Source organism: Hipposideros armiger, unplaced genomic scaffold, assembly GCF_001890085.2.
Source record: "Hipposideros armiger isolate ML-2016 unplaced genomic scaffold, ASM189008v1 scaffold_522, whole genome shotgun sequence".
Classification (NCBI taxonomy): domain Eukaryota; kingdom Metazoa; phylum Chordata; class Mammalia; order Chiroptera; family Hipposideridae; genus Hipposideros; species Hipposideros armiger.
The window spans coordinates 665,937-692,844 of record NW_017731872.1 but is presented as its reverse complement, the minus strand read 5'-3'; the positions used below and the strand labels follow the sequence as shown (position 1 = coordinate 692,844).

The window sequence follows — 26,908 nt, the reverse complement described above, 5'->3', positions numbered from 1 at the left end:
ATGATAATAACTACATATCTATCAACAATTATTTTCAATGTAAATGGATTAAATGTTCCAATCAAAATACATAGGGGGCTAACTATTACATTGTTTTGTATACCTGAAACTAAAAAAAAAAAAAAGACCAGGAGGGCTGAATTGATAAGAAAACAAAAGAACCCTTACATATGCTGCCTACAAGAGACTCATTTCAGATAGAAAGACACACAGAGACTGAAAGTAAAGGAATGGAAAAAGATATTTCATGAAAATGGAAACAAAAAAAAAAAGCTGGGGTACCAATACTTACATCAGACAAAATAGACTTTAAAACAAAGGCTATAACAAGAGACAAGGGTCCAGTAACCTCACTTCTGGGTCTTTATATGAAGAAATCCAAAAAACTAATTTGAAAAGACATATGCATCCATATGTTCATTACAGCATTATTTACAATAGCCAAGATATGGAGGCAACCTGGGTGTCCATCAATGGATGAAAAGATAAAAAAGAGGTGGTACATACATACAATGGAATATTAGCCATAAAAAAAGGAATGAAATCTTGCCATCTTCAACTACACGGATGGACCTACAGGGTATTATGCTGAGTGGAGTAAATCAAAGACAAATGTCCTGTGATTGCACTTATATGTAGAATCTAGAGAACAGAATAAATGAACAAACAAAACAGAAACAAGCTCACAGATACAGAAAGCGTTTTGATGGTTGCAGGATAGGGGCTCAAGGGGTTGGTGGGGTGGGTGAAGGGAGGAGGGGATTAATAGGTACAAATTGGCAATTACAAAATAGTCATAAGGATGTAGAGTATAGCATAGGAATATAGTCAGTAGTATTGTAATAACTATGCATGGTGTCAGATGGGTACTAGATTTATCAGGTTGATCACTTTGTAAGTTATATAAATGTCTAATCACTGTATTGTACACCTGAAACTAATATAATATTGTATGTCAACTGTAATTGAAAGATTAAAAGAAAAATAAAGACTAGCTATGTGCATGTGCATGCATGCATGTATCTGAATGAGTGTATGTGTATGTGTGTGTGTGTGTGTGCGTGTGTGTGTAACACAGGAGATAAGACCTAAGCTTTTGATGTCAGCACTTGCAGGTGTAAATGTAAGTGATTGTATTAACCACAATACACTCTATGTGGATCAATAAATAATTTTTAAAGATTTCAAAGTTTAGTTAGTAATTACAATAACAAAAAGAGAGGTAGTAATAGGGAAAATTGGGGGCCTTTACCTTACCATTAATATAATTTATGCCTGGTAATTAAATTTAATAAGTGAAAGATAGGTGGGTGGAATTGGGTGGAGTAGATGGATGGATGGGGGGAAGGTGAGTGGGTGGATGGATGGATGGAAGATGGATGGATGGATGGATGATGGATGGATGGATGCTGATGTGAAATTTCAAGTACTGTTCCATATTTTGTCTCATTTTTCATCCTCACAGTTTTAAAGCCATTATTATGCCCACTCTACATAAGTTAGTAAGTGCCCAAGGTTAAGAGTCAGAAGTGGCAGAAGCCAGGGACAGCTCCAGTGGGGCCCGCCACATCACATGGGCCCCTGGCAAGGTGGCCTTACCCCTTTCAAAAGTCGAGTTGTAAAGTGCTCTAGAAGAAAACATGGCCTGATTGAGAAATTAAGATCAGCTGGGGTCAGACACAAAGACTCTAAGTGCTTCCAGAATAAAAGATGGCTCTGAGACACTCAAATAGATGATGCAGAAATGAAAGATGTGGGAACAAAGGCACAAAGACTGAGCGAGCACACAGGGAGAGCTAAGCCTCCCAGACAAGCAGATGAGATGCTCACGGCAAAATGGAGAAGGCAAAAAAGCTGCCAGCACTGCTGCTCCCGATAAATAAGATGACTAAATAAGATGACAGTGCTAATTTGGAGCTAACGGGTGCTCTAATTGTTTAACAGCTAAAATTAAGTTGAGACAACTGGGGTCAGAGCTGAGAGGAAGGCCAGACAAAACTGTTAAATGAGATTAAAATAAACTACTTGAAAATTACTTTTATTAATTAATAAAACAATATACCGTTTGCATTTAGTGCTCATTTCTTTTTCTACATACTATATAAACTACACAGTATTCCATGATTACCATATTTTAAAAGGTAAAATATAATCAAGCCCTGTAATATTATTCTGAAAAATCCATTTCTTAATGAAAACTATTAGTAAGTGCTTGAAGGTAGTTTTTCTGTATCTGAATAAAATCTATAAAGCTCTTGCCTGCCCTATCATAATTCGATGTCACGAATCACCCAAACACAGCTGTAAGCCTCAACCACACCAGTAGGAATTAACATCTTCAGAGCACATCCTAAAGCCTGAATCCTTTAACTATAAAAGAAATGTGAACGGTTATTGGGGTGACTTAAAATTTGCTTCTCTTAGGTAAAACTTGAAATACCAAAATTCTGAACAAAATTGTTTCAATGGACTTTCCTGAATACTTACAAATAAAGGATTCTAGTAAGTCAATATGTCTGAAGTACTTCTTTGATTAATAAAGCTATGTTCAAACTCATATTTTCTTTTTTTCTAGAACCCTCAATCTCTTATTAGTTTTTAACATTATATATATTTTTGTAGCTGTCTTTACATGACTTCAGGAAGGAAACCAGGCATGCATAAAGAAAGAAATAAAATGCAACTGGTACATGAGGAATGAATCTGAGATCTCCTATGGGGTTATAGTCTCTAGTGGAGACACTGGTCTGAGCTACTCTCAAACATGATGAAATTAGACCCTGGGGCCTGAGCCCTATTCCCACAGCAGAGGGTGACAGGCAGCAGGAGCCACTCCATAAGCCATAACAAGGTCGTCCTGTCTCCTCCAAGTGGCAGAAGGTACAGATGTAACAGTCATCCACTTCTCCAGAAACCCAACCTACTCTGAGCTCTGCAGTACATGAGAGTCTCTGTGATGTGAACCCTACAACATTTACTTTTAATGACAGTAAAATACAGTTTGAGGTAGTTGTCTTTATAACCTCAGCCTCCAGCAAGAGTGGTTTTGATGTAGAACATCCTTAATCATGTTCCATGAAACCAGCATCCAGAAGGTTACATCATGAGGTGAACAGGGGTCCATGATGGAGGAGTAGCATTTTGATGGTGAAGGAAGAGCACTTTGCAGCACCATTTCAGGGGACAACACCAACATTTGGAGGGCCCCCCTGCATCAGTCAATTGGCCAGTCAGGGTAAGAAGTTGTGAGGCTGGCTAACCATCAAGTCCCAGAAATAGCGGCCTTTGGCAAGAAGGCCGCAGCCTGAATGCACCACTGCTCCCTCTGTTCCTAAGGTCTGTCCCTCAGACACACCCAGTCCGACCATGCCAAAGTTGATTTAACCAAGGTTCTGCTGTCTATCTCCAGGCAAGATCTCTGCCCCATCTTCAGTTCACAAAGTATTAACACTTTTTTTTCCAAAGTGATGATGAATGTTGGAATTGCTGAAGAGCCTCTGGGAGGTTGTCCCTGAAGAATATTCAAGCTGAACTCTTATATATATATATATATAGACGATGATAGGAAGTCACACAGGAAGCACTATGGCCAGTATTGAACTTTACACGTATTTGGGTCCTCACAAACTAGCAAGGTGCCATGTGAGGTACCCAATAGGACACAAATAAAGGAGTAGGGGACCGAGTCTGCCACAGCAGGGCCAATTATTTAGGCAAAAAGCATGAGACTAGGCCACAATCTGCCATCATCCCCAATGTTGCTGTGTTTCATCTATCCATTCTCCCATCAGTCACAGAAGACCTACTATGCACCAGGTCCTTTGTTGAGCACCTGGAATATGAAAGAGCACAGTACAGACCTTGATGGCTCAGAGTTCATGGTCTGTGATGCAGGCAGTTGTGACATGCACACACAATGCATGTAAACACATGAGTGCAAGCACACACATGCACACACATACACTAGTGCAAATGTATGTACACACACACTGTAACCAAACTCTGAAGAAGCACAGGGGAGGGAGGGAACCTGCCAACCCAGGATGCTGACATAGCCTTGGAGAGCCTCATGGGAAGAGGGAAAATGAAGTAGCACCTCCCAATCAAAGCGCCCAGAGGAAGGCCAAGAGAGGAAGCAGTCGAAGCCTGGAGAAGGGCACTGGCATGTAAGAGGAGAGGGCCCACAGACCTGAGCCTGAAGCTCACAGCACCTGCTGGACCAGGAGCTAAGCTTTCAGCCAGCTGGACCATAAGAGGCTGGGGCACCCAGGATGCTGTTTGCCAATGAACCTGTAACTCTTTTCAAAGCACCCTGACCATGTGTGTGACCCATTTCCATCACGAAAACGAGTCTGGGTTATGTCTTTTAAAACACTAACCTATTTAACTATTGAGCAATGAGTTTGTATGGGCAAGGCTGCATGAAACACAAAGGCCAAATACTGATATGCTTATGAACTCACTTCTTTGGCCAAACAGGAGAAGCCACCCCCACCCCCCACCCTACCCTGCGACACTGGCATGGGGAGGGCTTGTAGTGCCAGCCACAGCATACACACCCCAGCTCCAGAACTGGTCAAGGCCAGCCAGCCCTGGGAGGGGCTGCTACAGTCACAGCCTTTTCTAGTAAGGAAGCTGGTGCAGCCACATGGCAGGAAGGGATCCACAGTGGAGCACCTGGAGGCCTACCAGCCAGCGACACGGGCTCCGCTCCTCACAGGGCCACCATGGGCAGTGAGACGCCCACATCTTGTCCCCACTCCACTCTGCTCCAGTCCAGGATTTAAAGGGTAAAGAATGCAGTGTGAAAAGAGATTACAGCCTTTCTGAGACTGTTTCAAGTCTCTGGGTGGATGGCTGGCCCAAAACCCCTTTGGATAACTACGACTTTCATTTGCTCTAAGACTATATAATCATTAATACCTGTAATTCATCCTAACTAATCAAAATTCATACTAGTTAATTCACCAGCTAATTAGAATTTGAAAGAGCGCTATTGCCATTCAGGCCAGCTCATTTAGGAGCTATTGAAATCCTTACACAAGAGGTAGGTGAAAAAGGGAGAACTGAGTCTGTTTAAACTTTTAAGTGGTCCCTTCAATACCCTTTGTCCTCTCAAATCCTGTACTCAGTAGGCTAATCTCATTGGATTAGCTGCATTAACATTTCCAGCATCCTCTCCCCTCCCACCAGGCCCCCCACCAGCAAGCTGGGTCCCAAAATACAAATGTTCTATCCAACCCACAGTTACAGGCAGCGATCTTTATGTTCACACTCCGTGCACAAACTGTCACGTGAACTCTGCTGGGGCGGACGCGGGGCCAGTGGATCTTGGGCAGGATGCATGAACAGTGGCCTTCTGAGTAGTCTTGACAGCCACCTGAAACCAGCTTTATAAGCTACATGCCAAACACAGGGGCAATCACCAGTCCTTGTAGCACCTGCTGTGTGCTAGCCCCATCCCAGGCATCATCTCATTTAGAGTCTCCAGGACCCTGTGGTGCCCATGTCAGCAGAGACTGGAACCCCGGTCAGTAGGCTGCTTACTGGCACATTTCTCTTGCTCACCCTCTTCTCTTAACTAACCAGGAACTCTCTAAATGACCATAATGCCTGACCCAGACAGTCAAGCAACAGTGTCCACTGAAGGGATGAATCATGAGTTGCTCAGGGACAGACAATGCTACTTGGGGACAGAGCTGGGAACAAGAATCGTATTTCCTGAATGTCTTTCAACTGCTTTGTCCATTAACACATTGTTTGCGGGAAACGAGTAAACTCGTCATAGCGCTTTTTATACCAAAGCGCGGGAGACGAGTTAACTCAGGTATAAAGAAAAATGCCCGCTTACAAAGTGTTAAGCAGAATCACCCTACTTCCACTCAGCCCTGGAGGTAGGAGTGAAATTATCAACTCTGTCTCGAAGGCAAACAAAATGGCATGCCAGCAGGTCATTGTCCAAAGCCCACCAATCACAGTAACCTTCCTTCGTACCAGGTATCTCAACTAGAAGCTGTAGGTGCTAACAGGCCATCTACAGTGGCTCCACGAAGCCATATGATATCAGGTCACCACAGAAAGCAGGCAGGACACAGCAAGACACCCAGTGACCAGGGGTCAGGACATGGGTGCCATGCACCTTCCAAGAACTTAGTCTTCCACTTCTCGAAGCAGACACTTGCACCATCTTATCTGACAGTCACAATAAGCCTACGAGAAGACAAGTGTGGCCACCACCATTTCCCAGTTGAGGGAACTGGAACTCAAACTGACCTAAGACCCCCAAAATGAGAACAAGAGTAGTAGTACCAACTTGGGTGTCCCCTGACATCTATGCCAGTGGCCCCACCAGGGTTCTGAGAATGCCACCCTAGCGGCCAGGCATCCCCAAGCCAGCATCTCCACCACATTAGCCCTGAAGTCCTCCAGAGAGGACCAAGGACTCAAACAAAGAGAAAAACCACTGCTTTGCTTATCACTTTGTTTCATTCTCTGTTAAGTGTAAAACTGAACTTTATTTGCATGTATTATGTCCCCACCATGACCCCAGCACAGAATGGTATAACCTTATCTCTAATGGAGATGGGACCATATTAGTTCTAAGCAGGTGCATGAAGGCAAGGAGACCATGAATCCAAGGGGCAAAGCAAAGGGAAATGAAAACAGTGCCCCTGAAAGAAATGTCGGCACTTCTGTAAAAGAAAATTAACTCCAACTGTGATAAAGGTACAACACCATGCACCCTGTTCAGGAAACACCTCCATTCCACCGGCAAAGACAGAAACCCTTCACACTGTAAGAAAACATATCAAGTCCCACAGGTGACGACAGGCACAGACCGGTCAGTGGCTGCGGAATGCAGCTTAGAACTGTGTTTCTGCTATTAGATCAAAGCTAAATGGTGATTTAAGCGGGGAGGAGACGGGCTCATGATTCTATGCATAACTGTTTCCACATCTAATGAGAAACTCTGCTGTGTGTAGGACTGCCCAGCTCCACCCAGGAAGCATGTGGTGCCAGATGGAGCCACTCTCTGTAGAGAGTAAACTTTACCATCCCCATAGCAACTCCATCCATGCTTCCAAAATGCTTAAAAAGACACACATCAAATTGTTTTCCACAATTTTTCGGAAACTGACATTTTATTCCACACCCTGAGCAAATAAAAAACCTAGGAGTGTTCTCAGTATAGAAATGATCATTATACGAAATATGGAAAAGATAAAAAGATACAATTTTTTACATTACCCATGGTGCTACACTGGAAACATCTATTTTTAATGTCCTGGTGCATTTCCTCCAGTCTGTTTTCTGGGTGAAGGTGTGTGTGCCTTTGTCATTCAAACCAGAGATTCCTAATGGAGGCAAAGATTGGAGCTCAGTCTTCAAGAAAACCCACCCAACCTGAGGTGGATGTGCACAATCACTGGTTGGGGCAGGACTGCAGATGTGTGTCCTCTGGACGGGAGGATGAAGAGAAACTTGCAAAGGGAAGACCCTGGCCCATCCAAGGTTGACCTCATCTGCAGGCAAGGCTGGTATGTGAAACTCTATCATATGCAGGCTGAAAACCATTAGTAGAGATTCCACTATTTGGAATCTCTTTTATTTAAGTATTTTCCTTGTCCCAGTGGGTACTTAGTTTTCTCATCCTTGTGGATTTTAAATCCAAGGCAACAACATGAAACTCAAGAAGACATATCTAATCCCAGAATAAAAGCACAGTCAGATGTCTGGAAGATGAGTCAGACTTCCAGGTACCTGTCAAACACTTAGTCTTCTGTGAAAAGATGGAAAAAAAGGATTCACAGACCATAATTTTCTGTACTTTGAACTTTTCCTGATCCCAAGAACAGAAGAAAACAGCTGAGGGGAACCAAGATTATAACAGAGACACCTTATCTAAAGAGGTAACATCTACCTATGATGATTTTAATAAAATTAATAAATCTGATCATCTTTTACAATTTCACAAATTTGCTTGAAACATGTAACTATCTAATTCATCCATTATTTATTTAGCCTGCAAGTTAAATTTGGGGTAGGAAACAGGGAAGCCAGGAGTTGGTCCGGAAAACAATTGCTTCTACTGGCTTCTAGTAGGTTCTTTACTTTGGGGGGAAACAGTAGAATAAAATGTTAATGTAGGTGAGTAAAAAGACCTAAGCGGGTGAAGGGTGAAGGAAGGGGTGACAGCATTGAAGTCACTACGATGTGCATGACCTCCCTTCCCTTTCACTTCTGAGTCTACACTTCAGCCTTACCTGCAGGACGTTGTGTTTGCACTAAGGTCTGACCTGACCCACGGTGACCGAGGCGAGACACCCAGCTCCTACACTTGCCACTCTCAGGCGTTAAGATGGAGGACGGAGGAGATAGCTCACTCTGAGCCTGAGTCTCAAGCCCTGCGGGAGCCCTGCATGTGCCACACTGCCCACCGTCCTCTTCAGGCCGTGGGTCCCAGTGCCGCGGGCCCCAGTGCCACCTTCATTTGGTCATGTGGCTATGGTCCCTGGGCTGCTGCTGGATGTCCCTCCCAGAAGGAGGGATAAGAGAGAAACATGCCTGCCTCCCACACTTATTTTCCAGTGGGGCAGATAACAGCCAGCACTTGTGGAACAGACGGAAGAAACCAGGACAGAATCTGGGCAGAGCCCATGGTCATGGATGGCCTCCTGTGGAGGGGCATCTGACCAAGGCCTGAATGAAGTGAGGGGACAGACTGTGTGCCTCCTCCAGTGGGGGGTTCAGCAGAGCAGCCACAAAGGCCTTGTGGGGTGGGGGAGAGGGACGATGAGGAGCCCCGGGGGCGGAGGGCTGTCAGACCCCTCCTCCCCAAGCAGAGGAGCAGTGCAACTGCTGGAGTCACACGGCTGCTAGACTGAGACTACAACGTGTACTAGGAGGAGAGTGGCCAGTCAGGAGACTCCGGCACGGACCAGGGAAGGGACACACTGGCTGCTAGCGGCATCACTCACAAGTGACCAGATATGGCGCATATTTTGAAGGCAGAACAAACAGGATTTGTTGACGGATTAAGAAGCACTATGAAGGAAAGAGTCAAGAAGCGCTCCAAGATGTGTGGTCTGACTCACTAGGCAGATGGGAATACTGTTACTGAGTAAGGCAACGGTGTGGGGGAAACAAGGGAATAGGGGGCCCAGAGGGAAAAAACAGGTTGTGGGGGGTGTATAGGAAAAAAGGACAGGGGACAGGTAGGTGGGGAAAGAAGGCGACAGTGTAGGGGAGGACTGTGGGGGCAGGTGTCGGGGGAGCTCAGGACATCATTTTCAAACACAGGCTTAGAGACGCCCACAGGACAGTAGAGATGCCCAATAGGCAGTTAGATATGATTTTGGAGTTCAGAGTTCAGGGGCAAGATCCTCTATATAAATACATAACCAATTTCAATAGATGCAACAGAATTCTGCCTCTAAGCTTTCCAAATGTGGGTATAAGGTTCTTGGTTCACTAACAGACCTCACAGGAGGCCAGCTCTGAGACAGAGCATACTTCTTCGGCCGCTTCACTTGGCAGACCATGTCAGAGGTAAGGAGGCTAAGTACCCAAACATGTCTTGCCTAGAAAAGGTTGTCAATAAAACTGCACTGCAGAGACAGCAACAAAACAGGTCATAGAATGGAGTATTTCACAAAAGAGGGCGCTCGGTTCTTCAGCCAGCTCTCAAAAGCAGCCGTCAGACTTTTTGCTGAGCTCTGCTCGCCATTCCCCTCTGTCAACTCTAAGAAAAAGCCAGAAGGGCCCACTGACATCTTACTATCATCTTCTATCCACAGTGAACAAGCCAATGAAGTTAACAGATCAGGTAGCACTCTGTTATCCAACAGCAGAGGGTATACCCAAATTGGTACAGAAGACAAGTTCACTTTCTAACCTCAGAAAGGGAGCATCTCATTAGCACTGTCCTTCCGTGCAGACACTTTCCTCAGAGGTGGGGACCATGTTAGTAGAAGCTCTCCACCTGACTACAACTGCTACAACTATAAAGGACTCCCCTGCTAGAGTTATTTAGTCCTTATTGATCACACAAACTAACAACCCAAGGAGATCAAAAAGCACTTCATTTACCACCTAAACTATTGAACGATACCGAAGCCCTTGTTAGTGGTGTCCATACCAGAAAACGCTAGCAGACTCCCCAGCCTCTGTCTCTTTTATCAGCTTAGGATGCAGAGCCTGGTTTCCTGCCCTTTTACTAGGGGTTTCCACATGTGTCTTCAGTGAACGGGACTCAGACATAACACTTCTGAGGAGAGAGCAGAAAACTGCAGAGCAAGTGTGACAGCAGTGTAAATGACTTGGCGTACAAGAAGGGGTCAGAATATGTGGCACCCACAGCAGGGAGGCAGAGCCAAGCACAACAGTAAAGACCATCTGAAGCAGAGGCAACCCCGGACGAGGTGGTCAGGAACCCACCGGATGCTGGCTGAGGCCGAGGGGCAGTGTTTGTAACCACACTCGGAATGAAACCTATTTTGCTAGAAAGGGGAGAGACAGAACTGACGGTAACTTGCACCCACAGCTAAACAAACTTATGTCATGACAGAAGCCAAAACCACCTTGAGAAAAAAGGAGCACAGGCCCCAAGTGCACTGGACCCACGGACGCAGGAAGAGGGTATGCCGGAGCACCTGCTCCACCATTATCAACAGGCAATACTTCAGATCTGCCAGAACCTACAACAGATTGTAATTGCCACAAAGCGCTCACCAGCAAACCTTCCCTTAATACCAAAGAAGCAATGAAAGCAGGCTCCCGGGTCTACCCCAGTCTGTCCTCACACTTCACTTCAATGATGTCTCCATGCTACACAGTCCACACAGGTGAGGACTGCATGGTTTGCCTGGATTTCTTTAATTTGATTTTTAGTGCTTTATGCTATCCTCTCAAAATTATGTCGACTGGGTGCCTGGCCGGCCAGCAAGCTGCAAAGCCTTGGTCCCAGCAACCTTCATACAATATCCTGTTATATGGCGTCAGCAACAACAGGACATCTCTTTCCAACTAAGTTCTGCACATTAAAATAAACTCCAACCCGAATTCCACATTCAGCTAGTAGCTGCATTAGAGAAGAAAACAGAACAAATCCATCATTCTACTTCTGTGTACAGTTCATTAATTATTAGATGTTGTCTATGAAGAACTTTAAAAAATTATAAATGTTTTGCAAATAGAAGACATTATTATTACCATGTGAAAAGGATAAACCTGGCTTCTTGATGTGAACTGTGTGAAGTATGAAATTTAAGCATTTTGTGAAACGTGAACAAATATTGAATATTAAAGAACTGTGGTCAAGATAGAGTCTCCAGTGCAAACAATTAAATACAAAAATAGAAGGCAGGTGTCCCAACAGGCTTGTTTTGCTTTACCATTACTGGCTGTTGATTTGGTTTTCAGCAAAGATGGGAGGAAACACTCCACAGCAGAATCAGTCTTGCCTACCCTAATCCAGGGCCATGCTGCAACAAGAACAACAATAATCATGACAACAGCTAACATTTATTCAGCTCTAACCATGACTGCGCCTCCAACAGACTAACGTTCACCAAACACACCTCCACGTTCCCTGCCTTTATTCGCACCTTACAGCAAGCACTCCTCTTCCCATCTTTGCCCATCTATCATCCAAGACATGTGCCAACTGCCACTTTTTTCACAAAACCTGTTCTGAGCCCTCTCGCCTTTCCACACATCTTGTGAGAGCCCCCTCCCCTCCAATACCGTCAGCACTGAGCTCCCTCCTACCCTACCTGCATGCTGTCTCAGGGACTAACACAGATGTGTGTATGACACTCAAAACTGACTACAAAGTACATTTCTGTGAAGGCAGGAAAAGAACCAGTCTTTACTTAGCACCCACAACCCTCTCGACATATTAATTGAACTTCACCATTTTTATAGATTGGTGTGGCCCCTAAAACCATGCCCCTGCTCAGAGCATGAAGCAGTAATCTCAACTTCTTGACAATTCTTTTCTCTGGGTCCATAAAGCAGTCCTACTAGTATTTCATATTACCTAAACCAGAGCATCAAAGCCCTCCCTACAAATCTGTCAGAATTCATCCCAGCCATGCTCCAATAACCACTGAACTCAGAAAAAGGAGCCTGCGAAAGTCAGGGTGGCAAAGTGGCAAAATATGGATTTTGAGTTGCTGGCACTTAAACACTAACAAATAATTCAGGATTTTGTTCACCATGTTCACCCTTCATGGGGTGGTGCAATTAGAGTTTTAAATTTCAGGAGCTATATGCATCACTTAGACCTATGAAATAATCAGCCCCTCCTCACCCTTACAGCTGCTCCTTCTCCAGTTCTGAACACATGTTCACACTGTCTACCAGTGGTCCCCCAATTTTTTATGCATACGCTGTCTGACAATTAAGTTTGTGAACTCATCCTAGAAAAAGTGCTACATACCTCATTGCTGAATATCATTACAGGCACCTTCAAAGTACTCCCCTTGGGAAGCTATGCATCAATGCCAGTGCCTAGTCTACCCTTCAAAGCAATTTTGGAACTTTTTCTGGAATGGCCATCAGCGCTGTTATTGTATTACCCTTGATGTCCTGAATGTCATCAAAATGTCTTCCTTTCAATATTTCCTTATCTTTGGGTAAAGAAAGAAGTCATTGGGGGCCAGATCAGGTGAGTAGGGAGGGCGTTCCAATACAGTTATTTGTTTACTGGCTAAAAATTCCCTCACAGACAGTGCCGCATGAGCTGGTGCCTTGTCGTGATGCAAGAGCCATGAATTGCTGGCAAAAAGTTCAGGTCGTTTTCATCTACCTACACAGCCTTTTCAGCACTTCCAAATAGTAAACTTGGTTAACTGTTTGTCCAGTTGGTACAAATTCATAATAAATAATCCCTCTGATATCAAAAAAAGTTAGCAACATCATTTTAACTCTTGATTTGAACTAACGGAACTTTTTTGGTCATGGAGAATTGGCTGCCTTCCATTATGTACTTTGATGCTTTGTTTCAGGGTTGTATTGTTACACTCATGTTTCATCACCAGTGATAACATGGCCCAAAACATCTTCTTGCCTCTCCAAGAGGCCTTGGCAAACTTCAACTCTCCTTTGCTTTTGTTCATCGGTGAGCTCCTTCAGGACCATTTTGCACACTTTTGTCATGCCAAGATTTTCAGTTAAGATTTTCCTGTTTCTCTATCAATGTTTACTTTGCCTGCTATGCTTCTCACAGTCAGCCGACGATTATGACACACAATTCAATGAATTTTTGCAATGTTTTCATCAGTTCTACTCATTACTGGCCACCCTGACCTCTATTCATCAGTGTTCCCTCCCCTCAGAAAAACATTTAATCCATTTGTACACTGTCGTTTTCTTCATGGCATTATCCCCATAAACTTGGACTAATATGTCCCTGATTTCACTTCCACTCTTGCCAAGTTTACCAGGAAATTTAATGTTTGTTCATTGCTGTAATTCAAACTCAGACATTCTTGCGATGGCAAAGAAAAATATGCAACAACAATAATGAACGCCACTCAGCAAGACACCGCCACAGTCAACACAAACACAGCTATGAGACACTGATATACCAAGGTTATGAAACCTTACCAAATTGTTCATACAGTGCTGCCAATGTAAGCGCACGGTGGCAAGTACGTGAACTTAATTGTCAGACCTCATATATTCCTATGAGCAAAAAATATGAGTATACACGTGAGTAATTTATTTATAAATTACATACATGTATTACAGTAATAGTGCATTGTATACATTATACACAGAAGTTTAAAGCTCTAGCATTTGCCTTCTAGGACCCAGTGCATACAGCTCTCTGGAAGTTACCGACAGAGAACACCCTCTCCTGCTTGTCCGCCTGGCAAAACTTTGTTCTTTCACCAAGTCTCAGCTCAAAGTCAGCCTCTCCCTGAAGACTCCCTTGACTGGCCAGAGCAGACGGGGAAGTCCTCCTAACTCCCCAACCCTTTACACCTCCCTCCTAACTCCTCTATCCCTTTACACCTCCCCAGTGGGGCCATCGCCCTGTGCAGCAACTGTATGGGCGTGTGTCTTTCACCAGTGTGGGGACAGAGCCAGTGCCTGAACATCACAGTAGCATACAGAGCAGAGGAAGAGGGAAGGGAGGGAACATGTGAAGCCATCGGAGTTCATCGCCCTTTAGGCCCAGCAGCCTCATTCTCCATATACAAAGCCTTTCCTAACTAATAGATGGAATGGTGTTTCCCAATTCTTAGCCCAAGACTTGATTATAAACTGCCCGCTCTTATTTACTGGCTGCTTCCTGTGCACATGGTCTATCTTCTCCTTGAGCCTCCAAGTCCCCAGAGAGCAGGAGCTGGGTCTCCACCCCAACAGCCTGGGCAGGCGCTTCACTGATACTTACTTGACTTAATAATAGCTGTCATTTACTGAGCACTCACTATAGTGGTTCACTGGACCTCTCCCAGCTGGTGTGCATACACATTATCTTATTTAATCCTCTTCAAAAGCTAAGAGGTGGGCAAATAATTGTCTTAGAGAGGGGCAAACGGACCTTCCAAAGTCAAAGCGTCTCCCAGGGACATGGCTGGACAAGAGCCCAGAAGACAAAGCTAGGAGTGGCACACAAGAAAACAAACAAACAAACAAAGAAACAAAGCCTTATGGCAAAACCTTCCTCAAAACAAGGCGATGTGTCTGCTCAGATCCCTCCACACACACTGTGGACGACAAGCTGCTGCAGGTGGCTGCCTCTCGGGCCATGTTTAGCCTGGCGCTTCTTCGGGTAGGTTGTATTGGGGCAGCCTGCTCCATGGCAGATGCCAGAATGGGAGCCATTCCCTTAGGCATATACATGTGTCCCGATTTTTGAAATCCAATACATAAGCCAGGTTACAACAGTAAAAGGGAAACGATTCACATTACAAAGTAATGTATTAAGAGTTCCATTAAATAACAAATGCTCCCACTCCATTTAATGTTCAACTTTATCAGAAAACAAATATGATTTCTCTGGACTAAATTTACTACATAAATTATGTACTTAGGACTGTATATATACAATACTGTTTATTATTTTTACATTACTCTTCAAATAAAAAATAATTTAATCCCAGGACCTCTAGTTTAGAAGTAAAGGATTTTGAATTTCATATTTAAACATGAATAGGATGAAAACTAAGTTCTGCAAGGATGCAATATTTATCTTACTAGCAGAAAAACGAATCAAGCCATGCAACTGTAAAAATTACCTCTGCCCTTGAAATCATGCACACATTATGTCCAAAAAAGCCCTTTGTCCCTACTAGAAAAACATCCTGGCATTTTATCCTTTTGCTGAAGGAGCAAGCCAAATCTAGCAAGGTCAGGTTAAAAACATAAGTCTGTCAGCCCCGCACACATCAGCCAACAGCAAACAGAAAGAAAGGACACAAGGTATATTTTCACCCAAAGTGCCCTGAGCAAATGTTCCAGAAACCTATTTGATAATATCTCTCTCCCCTGGGAACCTCCTACCTAACCCAGCAAGGGTCCTTGCACAGGTTGGTTTCCCCGAAGACGATGCCCAATCCCCGCTGATCAACCACCAGCATGGCTACCAGCCGGCCCTCCCACCCACTGTTTGTCCTCTGCACACTTCACTTCCAAGGCCTTGGCAACGTCTGCACCGTCAGCCATAGAGAGGGTGGGTTTGCACCTGGAATGCATCGTGTGGTTGATGGTATGGCCAGCAGGGGAGAGATGTGGGCCAAGTGACAACTGCTCAAGCAGAGCTCCCCACCATCTGTGCCTGGAATGCAGGGACTTACTCACCTGGGCACAGAGGAGAGAACAGTGCCCACCTGGGCCCCAGGGACCCTGCACACTGCTCACCAGGCCATGCCACAGAAGGTACACACTCCAAGCATGTACCCCAGAGCACAGTAAGCACGCACACCTGGTGAATAAATGGATGTGTGAAGGCGCATGTGAAATGAAGAAGCTAATTGGGGCTACCCCGAAGATGCGGGTGTTTTGTCTTGCTCCCTCCAACCAGCGCTGTAAATGGGCTCCCCTCTAACTGGTCCCAACCTTCAACGGAGAAGGCTGCCTTTGAAGAAAACAAAACCGACTTACCATGAGTGAACTGCAACCTACTAAAATGATTTTTCCTTTATCTCAAGCTTCAGAAGCAACCAGTTTAGGAGGCCAGACACTGTTAACAGCTCAGCTGCATTTGACTCTGAAAGGGTTCAGGCCTTGGCCGGAAGCAGAAAGCTCTGCCAAATTTGTAGAGGGAAGAAGTGAAGTACCCACAGCAAAGGACAGGAACATTTAAGTGTTGAGCATCCACCAACAATCAAGTAAAACAATAGGGGAATGAATTTTCTGTCACCATCCTTGGGTACCAGGCTAGGAAAGAGTTTAATCTCAAAAAGTGATCATTCAAAATGGAGAGAAGTGACTGAACAAGATGTCACACGACTCTAAAAGCAGCTGGTTGCTGAATCCACTCCCTCTTTTAGCCCTCATTTCTCCATTGTGAGTCCAAGATACCCCCACGAGGAAGGGTTAGGATAGTGGGGACAGACCAGGTGCAGTCCCTGGCCATAAAAGCATGTGATTTTGTTTAAAAATATATTATTAGACTGTTTCATGCCTTTAACCTACCTGAATAGAATTTAACTCAAATTTAAAATAGCACAGAGGTCTATCCCTCCTGCTGAGATCATCCACTATAATGTCACTGCGTTTGCCCAAAACTCTAGCAAACAGCAGAACTATTTTCACCTGATCCAAATGACATAAACCCAGGTTTTTATATCAAAAGAATGGAAAGGAAAATTTAAACATACCATTTTACTGCCAAATTTACAAAGATTTTCTTCATAAAAATATTCAGCACTGGCAAGGGTGCCCTCATATCTGTAATATAAAGTGCCCCATCCTTTCTGAAGAGCAATCTGGTAATACTTTTGGAGGAATCTCTAGAAGTTCTTATACCCACCAACTTCCCTCTTAGGAGTCTATCCAAAGGATATTATCAAAGTATTCAATGCAGTATTATTTACAATAGAGAAAACTGGTAACAGCCTCAATTTCCCCAAACAGGTTTTTAAAAATAACAATATAACCATAGAGTAAGATATTATAATCATCAGAAGTGGTATTTTTTGGAGAATATTTAAATCACATTTTAAAAAATTTTGATGGAATGCTAAGTTTTAAAAGTATGCAAGTTCTATACATGATTTTATAATTAACCAATAAATACGACTGCACAGAATCTACTAAACTGTGACAGAGGTCATCTCTAAAGGTAGTGGGACCATGGGTAATTTCAGTCATTTCTATTTTCTTTGTTTCATATTTTCCTAATTATCTTCAATAAATACATAATCGTGGGGGAAAAGATTTCAGAGACAGGATCAGTGATGCTGGTTTCAGCCATGCCTGAAAGACTCTATGGAATAAAAAGTCAGGTTCAAATAGAGTGGGCAAAACACTGGACTAGCAGCATACCCCGCTCCCTCCACAACCCTCACATCTGTCCCTAACTGGCTGTGCTCACACCTACTCCACAGAGGCAACAGGAGTGGTCACTCCAAGACAGGCTTTGACCTGGGTGCTGATGGCTGTGATGCCGTTTGGGATGACACGCCGCATAAAAACGTAGATGCTCAATGCTGTGGAGGACCAGAGCAGGAAATTCCAAGGGCCTGCATCACCTCAACCACAAGAAGGAGAGTGCTTGTCCAACCCCATCCCAGGCGACTCTAAGAATCACATGTGTAAAGGCTCAGAAATTTACATAATGTGTAGGTATCCTAATAGATATGTGTACTAGGGACAGCACCATCCCAGCCACCCGAATAAGATCAGAGGCTAAGATGGGCTCCGATTGGCAGCTCTGCTGCCATGGGAAGGTTTGCAAAGAGCTAAAAAGCTGTCCTGCCAGACCCAAGTAAATGTGTATCTCCTGGGAACTCGCTTTAGGTTTCCATAATCTCAAACACATAGGTTTGTCCAAGATGGACAATATTTCACGATAACTGCATGTCTACATGTGTGGTTGATTAATCTACGCCCCCATGGAGCAAAACAGAGAATCTTAAAGATATGATTACTGTTTCTTTTTTTTTTTCCAAATGTGAGAAGCAAAGAGAAACAAAAACGGCAGCGTTTCAAGTGCTGGGACAAGCTGGATCCTTCTATGTGAACGGACAACTGGAGAGGGCTTCGTTCAGTCCATCCTCAGACCCAGACTCGCAGGCCTCAGTTCACCACCCAACAAACAGGCCCTGATGCTCTGACACCTGAGAAGACTAACAGAAGTGCTTGCAGGGGGCACTGCAGAATACTAAACAGCAGCAACAATACTGTTGATTTTTACTTCACCTTTCTTTCAAGGAACTCTGAGGATCAGTGTGGCAAAACAAAGCCACCAATGGCCCAATTCGCAAAACCGAGGCTCTTCCCACAGGCAAGATAAGCAAAGAGAGCAGAAGTTAGAAATAAGAATGGAAAAATGGAAGTAAAGGGGGCATAAATCAGAGCCACAGGCAAAGCAGAAGGAGGTTGCTGGCTTGACAGAGTCACTGGGACCTGTGTGGGGACAAGCAGAGAAATGGCCTGTCCCCCTCCACCCCATAGTTAAGTGGTCCCTGAAGAAGAACTTCTGACCTGGGTCCTGACTCAGGCAGCTCCAGTCAAAGCCCGGACTTCCTGGGAGAGACTGCTTGGGCTGCATCAGACTCCACCCTTTATTTACAAGACTTTGGGCAATTTCAGGGCTTTCTGTTGCCTGCCTGAAAGCTAGGGATGGTAGCAGTACCTATGTCATACGGCTGCTGTGAGGATTAAATCAGTTAATGTGCAAGCAGCCCTAAGGACAGCCTGGCACATGGTGATATGCACGTGTTTGGAACTGCTCCTACTATTCTCTGACCAAGTGCCCTGGTGAAGGAGGGCTCTGGCAAGAGGTCCGGGATCCCTTCTGAAAGCAGCCTTGACTCAAGCCATGGGGTCTCCGCTCTTGCTCTGCCTGTGGGAAGCAGTCAGAGTTTACTATGGAAATTCCCTCCCCAGTTCTGTGCAGACGTTACCACCTGTGGGGCCACTGACATTGCAAACGACGCCTGCCCATGCCTCCACCAGCCCCCAGGGGCCCTTTCTGAAGCATAGTGGCCCTGCACAGGAACCAACAAGGCATGGTAGGAAGCCTGCCATTCTGCAAACCCAAGAGGCGAGGAGTCCACGCACTTACACAGAAGGTCCCTGCCACATCTCACGTGGAAGGACAGCTGGCTAGGAGTGGACGGACGGGATGGATCTTTTTTGCAAACTGGATGGAACAGTCTTACTTTGAAAAGAAATTTTAGGTCCATTTAGGGATCGTGTGGATGAGGGCACACAGATGTCGCTCACACCCACCCAATTCCTGATCTTAACGTCTCGAGCAGTCCAGGCCCTGCATCCTGTCTGCAAAGAGAAGAACAAGTCATTTGGCAGGGGCCCAATTTAGGAGGTGGCTTTGTAATATGAGCAGTGTGTCCACTAACAACTAGAACAAGACCATTAAGTTCATTACACCTGCCACTCTGCCAGCTGACTATCCAAATTGCCAGAGATGAAAGTGCATTATGCCCAAGGAGTGCCACCCAGCCCCCTCCCAGGGCAGCACACACATTTATCTCAGACAATTTGTTCTCAGTGTCTGCACCTGCAGAAAGAACACAACCGTAAACAGCTTGAAACTTGGCTCTGAGAAACCTGAGGGCCTGAGCAGCTAAGAACAAAGTTTAGTTTTCTCGGGGCAGATCCCTGAGAGGAAGCCTAGGTGCCATGTCTCCTGATGAAGAGGAAAAGGGGGTGGGGGGAGGAGGGATGAGGAACAGGGCAAGGGGGCAGAGCAGCCAGCAAAACTAAGGACACAGAGCAGCTACATGGATTCTGCTGCCCTGCAGCTCTGCCAAAAATAAAAGTGAGAAACACACCCTTTTCGTTTCCAAACCAAGTCAGAGAATTGTAGGCAGTAGGCAGAGGCCTTCCCCCAGCTGCACAGCCAACAGGATCTCTGGGTGTGCAGCGCCCGGCCGCCGGCTGCAAAGTGTGTTTGCAGTGCAAGCGTGTTGCAGACAGCGGTAATTTATTTATCCCTGTCATGTAACATTAGCAATCTGTCTGGAGTTTGGCAAGCACCAACTTGTACTGTCATATAAACTGTCTGACAAACTTAAAGTTTCGTAAATGCTTCTCTTTTCCAGCAGACAATGAAGCATCATAAAAAAAAAGTTATCTCCTTTTCTTTTCCTTTTCTCTCTTCCTCCTCCAAAAAAAAAAAAAGGAAGAAAAAGAAAGAAAATCAATTAACAAAAGAACCCATGCAAACAGAAATGATCCCTCAGCAGGGTTCTTAACCTTGAAAGTATCAACATTTTTCCAATGCCAAGTAAATGAGTAAATAAATGGATGGGGGAGGGGGTGTCGTGGTGGGAGTCAGTCTTAAGGGGGGGTACAGAGCAAAATTTGCAAAATAAAAGTACAGCCATTAAAAATTAATAAAGGGTGTGGACATCAGCTCCCCACCCCCTTCTGCTCATGGGGATTTGAGCCAGACATTCTGCATCCTCATTAAGTGGTGTCTGGCAGGCTGCCGGGGTTTTAGTGGGTTCTGGGAATGCCAATATATTAACCAGAGGGCTTTTTGCATACCCTTTAGAGTTTTTACTCTAGAAAAGTCAACCATTTGGCACTGTGTAGCCTTATTTTTGTCCAGGAAAGCTCTCAGCTGCCAATCAAGGGAGAAATTATAATTATGTTCTTCTTAATTTCCAAGACCTATCCGGAAAACAAGCTTGGTGGAAAGAAAAGTCCTCACAAAAACAGATGAAAAGGCCAAAGTACCATTTTTAGTGGGAATTCAAAGAAAAACAATCCATACTTAAATCACATGGATATTACACAACACAGACATTATTTTCAAGTCCTCCTATGATAGAGGAAGAAAACAACATTAATTGGCAATATGAACCTGATATTTCTATAGCAATTAATAGTATAGGTGCTTGGCTGTTTCCTTTAGTTGCCTAACAACGAAGTGAATAATACCACAAAAAAATATCTCCCTAAAAGGAGGCATGTCTTGTGGCCTAAATTTTCAAAAAGGCAGAAGCTTTACATTCCTATTTTAAAATTTAAGATTCGCCTTCCATGTATACTAATAATATAGGTCAAGGTGTAATTCTAGACTAAAAATCCCATGTAGGCAGAAAGTCACTTTGACATCAGAAAATGGTGGCTTCCAGGGAAGTTTTCTGAGATTTAAAAAAAGTAAAGAGTGGAGGAAGGAAGGAAGGAAGGAAGGAAGGAAGGAAGGAAGGAAGGAAGGAAGGAAGGAAGAAGAGAGAAACGGACAATGGGACTACGCAGAGATTTTCCCACTGTTCATATTTAACAGCCATGTGTCTATATAAAGTATGTTAAAATTTTCTGAAATTTTTCTAGGTTAACATGGAATAATCTTCTCTTATAGCTATCGCCCCTTGAGTTTTCTTTCTTCTCTGTTAACTCTCATCCAAAATAACAGACACATCATACAGACTCCATAAACCTAGATTCAAAGGAAAGATGAGAAGAAACATGGCGAGGGCTACCAGAAAGATCTAACCAGTCACAGCTGCAAGTGTCCCTACCCTGAGCCCTGAGAGTGCTTGGGTTTTACATGTTGCATGTTGGGTGAGAGCAAAGGGATCCAGACAGAGTTTAAGGGTCTCTAAGTAACTACTCTCAGAGAGCAACTACTCTCACCTCTCTAAGTGCCCCTGTCCGTTTGGGACTTGTCCCTCCAGAGGTCCAGATAAAAAATTGACAGCGTCCCATGAGCTGCAAGGCTGCTCTGACAGGCTGCTAAGTCAACCAAGACCACAGCACAGTCCCAAATTGTAAACACCTCTGCAGACTGGTCCTTGCTCTCAGTGAGCCAGGCAAGAAAACTATTCTTAGAACACTGTCAGCAGTTGGGGGAAAATAAATATTTGTTTATGTATGTATATATTCTGGTGGGGTGCATTTGGGAGTGGACTTTGAATCTCAAATGATGTGCCAACGAATTGGTATAAAATCCCTTAATAAGCAGCTGGCACTGGCTATGTTCCTCTGCAGGATTGTGGTCATGCAAACTGAGCCCCTGAGGATTCAAGAGACAGTCCTAAAATCCTGCTGGGAAAAGTCTTCTCCATCATAAATACAAACCTACATGAACTAGAACCATGGCCAATGAGCGCATACTCTTCCACGGGTAACAACAGAATGCCAAGAAATTAGAAGGTTCTTTTAAAACAAGGGAGGGAGATAGCTACAACTCCATTACAACAAATAATGCCTTGCTGTCATTTACAGTCTGGGCCCTAATTCCTAACAGTGTGTTCAATGTTGACAGTAATGTGAAGCTCTTAAAAGAATTAAGCTTTCAAAGATCATTAAGACTTTACCTCCATATTTTAAAAAACAGTGCTTTGCAAGGGCCATAAAAAGGCATTCAAGGGTTGATAGGAAATCAAATATTATAATTCAATAAATGTACATGGGTAATACTCTTATCTACTCATTTGACTATGTGATGACTCAAACTTGACATTATGATCCTTTACTGAACATAAAGAATATGTTCCAAGACAACTGTACAGAATACAAAGGCAGATGTACTGACGACAGTAAATTCAATATAAATACTACAAAAGACTAAATACTCATATGCAAAATGCAAAACATGACTTGATGCAATAGCAGATTCTCAGTGCAGATTCTACAGAATCTTTCCTGTAGTTCAATACTCAGTCCTGAAGCTCCAGGGGCAATACAGATGGGAGAAGACCTTCCCTGGCTAGCCAAACAAGAGGAAAGGGCCATTTTAAAGGGCAGCCTCTCAGCCCTAGTCATGAGGGAAGGAACCAACCTCCATACCAGCCACAGGACCCATATATATTTAAGAGCAAGACCATCTCTACCCACCTCCACTGTAAGACACTTACTAACAGTAGCTCTCTAAATCGACTCTGTACAGCTTATCTCACCTCACATCCCACAATACCCAGCACATAGTAGGTCATCAATAAATATCACAATCGTAATTAACATTTAGAAAGCAGCACTGAACTGTGAGTGAGGGGACCCAGGGATGAGAAGCTGCCAAAATAATTAGAAAGAAGAGAGAAAAAGAAGGGAATACATGGGACACACAAAAAGAGAAAAGAAGCAAATCAAAATTATACAATTCTAGCTAATTAAAAGGCTCTGAGGAAAATAAAAATTAAGCTAGTTTATGTGGCCCTTGCCACTCAGCAAGCATTCCTATGCCTGGGTAGGAGCGAGGAAGCCCTACTTGCTTTAAAGAGTTTCTCGCAGTCCTGACCCGCCGCGGAGCGGTGCCCTGCCAACACACCGGGAACCAGGGTACTGACCGATGCGCCTTCTCCAGGTGCCACCCACCCACCACGCGTCCATGTAGCCCTCCTGAAAATCTCTGCCTCATTGGAAAGCCTCCTCCTTTTCCAATCCAAAAAAAAAAAAGTTTAAAAACAAGTAATGCCCTCTCCGCCACCATAGTAAATTAACCTGAACAGAGCCCACTGTATTCCAGCAGCGTACCCACAGGGCGCGCCCCCAACTCCACCCTGGGCGGCGCACGGGGCAGGGGTCCCGGGGAAGTCTCCTCACCGCTGTGCAGGCCGACCCCACAACAAAGGCAAGTGCTGGGCCCGGGCTGGGTGCCCGTGGCTTCCTGTTTATTCCATCGTGAGGGTCAAAGAGAAATTCAACACACGCCTGCTTCCTCCAAGGCTCCGAGACCTAGTCTAAGTGTAACAGCAGCCGCCCGAGACGATCGACTTCCCAGCCAATGCCGGGAGCTACGCGCGGCCCCGCGACCGACGTCAACGCGTGTGGGGGACTCGGGCAGACGCCGGGAGAGGCAGGTCCGAAGAGTTGGCCGGCGCTGGGCGCAGGATGCGGGGAGTCGGGGCGCCGGGTTGCGGGGGGCCCGGCTGCGGGACGTAGCGTCCAGGGTACGTCCCGCTTCCGCCCCCTTTCTTTCCCGCAAACTCCCGGCAGGGTCCTGCACAATCTTCTCGCTTCCCTCTGACCTCCAGTCCCTCAACCTGCAGTGTTTCGCCGAGAGGCCCTAGGGAACCCAAACCTGTCTGAGCGGCCACCCCTACTCTCACCCCGGCCTCCGGGCGGTGCAGAATTAAGTCCTGCAACCGCAGGATAACCCGCTCCAGGCACCAGGAAATAATAAAGGGGGTGGGAGTCGACAATGTTTCTCCAACAGAGCACACCCTCAAAGGAGAGGTCGCCCTCCCCACAACCACCCCCCGGACGAGCGCCCGGGGATGCCCGCCTTGCCCACCCGCGACACTGCCTCACAGACCTCGCGCACTCGTCTTCGAGTCACTCGCCAGGGTGGGGAGGGTGCCCCGTACGGCGCAGGCTCGCGGACGTCCTGTTCCCGAAGCGTCCTGTCCCCGTGTCCCCCACCCCCACCCACACACACACACCCGCCCCGGCCTCAGCGCAGCGCTGAACTTGGGCCAAACGCCGCGACCACATCAGCCACCTCGGATCTTCACTCACCTGCGGCCGCCCTTCCGAGGAGGAGGCTAGGGACTGCCCGCAGTGCAGCTCGTGGGGCCACCGGGTCCTGCCGGCAGCCAGGGAGGGGCGCGGGGTGCGGGGCCGCCGCGGCGGGGGGCACGCAGCTGGCCGGCGGGGAGCGCAGGGCGGCGCGCCCGGTCTCTTTAAGAGCCGGGGACCTTACACACGGGCCTCCCCCGCGCTCCCCGCCCTCCTTTCACTTTCCCAGGGACTCGCAGCCTGTCTGGCGGCGGCGGCGGCGGCTCCTCCCCGGCTTGCAGGGGATCCCCGGCCCGCCGCGGTAGCGCGCGGGGCGGGCAGGGCCAGCCGCCCTCGCCTGCCTGTCCCTCCAGGCCCGGCGCGCAGCCCACGGGCGCGGGGGGGAGGAGGAGACCGTGCAGCGGCCGCCGAGAGAGGTGTCCCCCCCTCCCGTCGCCCGAGGGGGGAGTGTCCCGCCTCCCGCCGCCGCCGTCTGTCTCCAGCCGTAACTGCTCGCGGAGGCTGTGTCTGTCTCCAACTCTTCGTCTCCTCCCTCCCCATCCCCCTCGGCGGCGGGGACCAGGCTTGCGGCCAGGCCGCTGGGGGCCGCCGCGCTGGCGGGGGTGGGCAGACCCCGCACGCACAGACAGCACAGGCCTCTGCAGGCTGCAGGCATGGAGCTGGGGGCAGAAGGCCGCGGGACCGTAGGGCTCCGCGGGACCCACCGGCTGCGTTCACGACAGCGGGTTCGGGGCGCGCGCCCACCGCCGGCCGGACCGGGAACTCCAAGTGCCGAGAGACCGCCGGCTGCAAGAGCCCGCTCGCCGACGCGGGCTAGGGACTGTCTCCGGAGAGCCGGCCTGCGTGTTCATTGCACCGGATACCTAGCGGGCTGCGTGCGCCCAACGCGCAGCGGGCCTTCGGGCAACAGCCCAGATATGCATAATAAGGCTGCAGGACACTTAGTGGGGCGGGTGAATCCTCAGTGAGCCAGCCCCGCAGGGTTCCTCCAGACCCCACGAGGTCACACACTTTGGAGGATCGCCGCCCTTTATTAGGGCAGTGGCTCTATCCTGGAAGGTCAGATGGATTCTTCCCGTTAGGACTGTTTCTCTTTGAAGAACCTATTAACACATCTCTCTTCCTCCGAAGGCAGAGAGCATGCATTTTGTCCTCCAGAAGGACTAGCTAGCATTGATATCTGGCAGCCTAACAATGTTTGATAGGGGTTTGGTTACTGCTATAGCATAGGGACATTTAACCCAATTTTATTACAGTCATGAAAATTAGACAATTCCCCTCTGCCAAAATATACTAAATTAGGGTTGCAGGCAGAGTCTAACAGAGGTGCCGCTTATTAGAGGGGTAACAGTTTTCAACCTGTGCCCCCAAAAGTTGACCAGCTCATACTTTCAGAATGTCAGAGAAAGGAATCTTTTGAAATCTATGATAAATTTGTCAGTAACTTTTTAGTTGGTGAAATGTTTACTTAATTCAGCTTTCTTTATAGAGCCTTCAGCTCTCCTCAACTATCATAGTAATTGTTACATAGAATTTGGTGGTCAGTGCTCCTATGTGATAAAATAATAACTACCACTTATTGATAGCAATGCACCAAGCCCTGTACTAGGTGCATAAGTTGTTTTATTTAATCCTCACAATAACTGTCACAGCTATCACTTTCCCATTTTACAGGTAAGAAAGTTGAGGTGATGAAAGATTCAGTAACTTGTCCCCAGACCACAAAGAGAAGGGTGCAAAATTCCTAACTGGTTGCACATAAAACAGGGAGTTGAACCATACTGCCACCTACCTACAGCAGCTTTGACATCCAGTTCATTCAGCTCAGCCCAAAAACTGACAGCATCTGCTCTATGCCAGGCACTGCCTGCACAGTGGATAATGCCCAGGTCCCAGGCTAACAGAGGAGCATTTAGACCAGAGGAACAGCTTTGAATCTGTTTTTAAACTTTTTTAAATGAGCAGTGAGGTGAAAGTGCTTACTACAGGTTATCTGAATCTGACAAGCATATACTTAGTTTATAATTAATGTACACACGTTTATAATTAATGTACACAAACGCATGCCTCACTAATAGCAGCTCACATGCTATGGGGTTGGAGAAACTGTGTTCTTATCCTCTTGGAGTCAAAAGAGAAGTCGCTTTTTCATTCTAAACCACAAACTGCCCAGGGACAGTGAAGAAGAAAATGGTTTTTCCAAGACCACAAAACAATTTGTTCTATTTCATTTGTGCATAATTTCCTTGTATATAATTTAACTCTTTTAAATTGAGAACTGAATTTTAAAACCTTA

At 46.0% G+C, this 26,908-nt stretch overlaps 1 protein-coding gene across 16 annotated transcripts in view; it reads right to left on the bottom strand.

The window, feature by feature from the left end:
* The window catches only part of LDLRAD4 (low density lipoprotein receptor class A domain containing 4), a 578,686-nt gene extending 553,859 nt beyond the window's left edge, over positions 1-24,827 (bottom strand). For 5 of the 16 annotated variants that reach the window (XM_019668244.1, XM_019668230.1, XM_019668249.1 and 2 more), the window contains exon 1: positions 24,613-24,695. The gene's annotated coding sequence lies outside the window, so the exon portion shown is untranslated. The other 11 variants (XM_019668240.1, XM_019668247.1, XM_019668233.1 and 8 more) reach the window with 9 other exon arrangements.
* Positions 24,828-26,908: the final 2,081 nt, after the last annotated feature.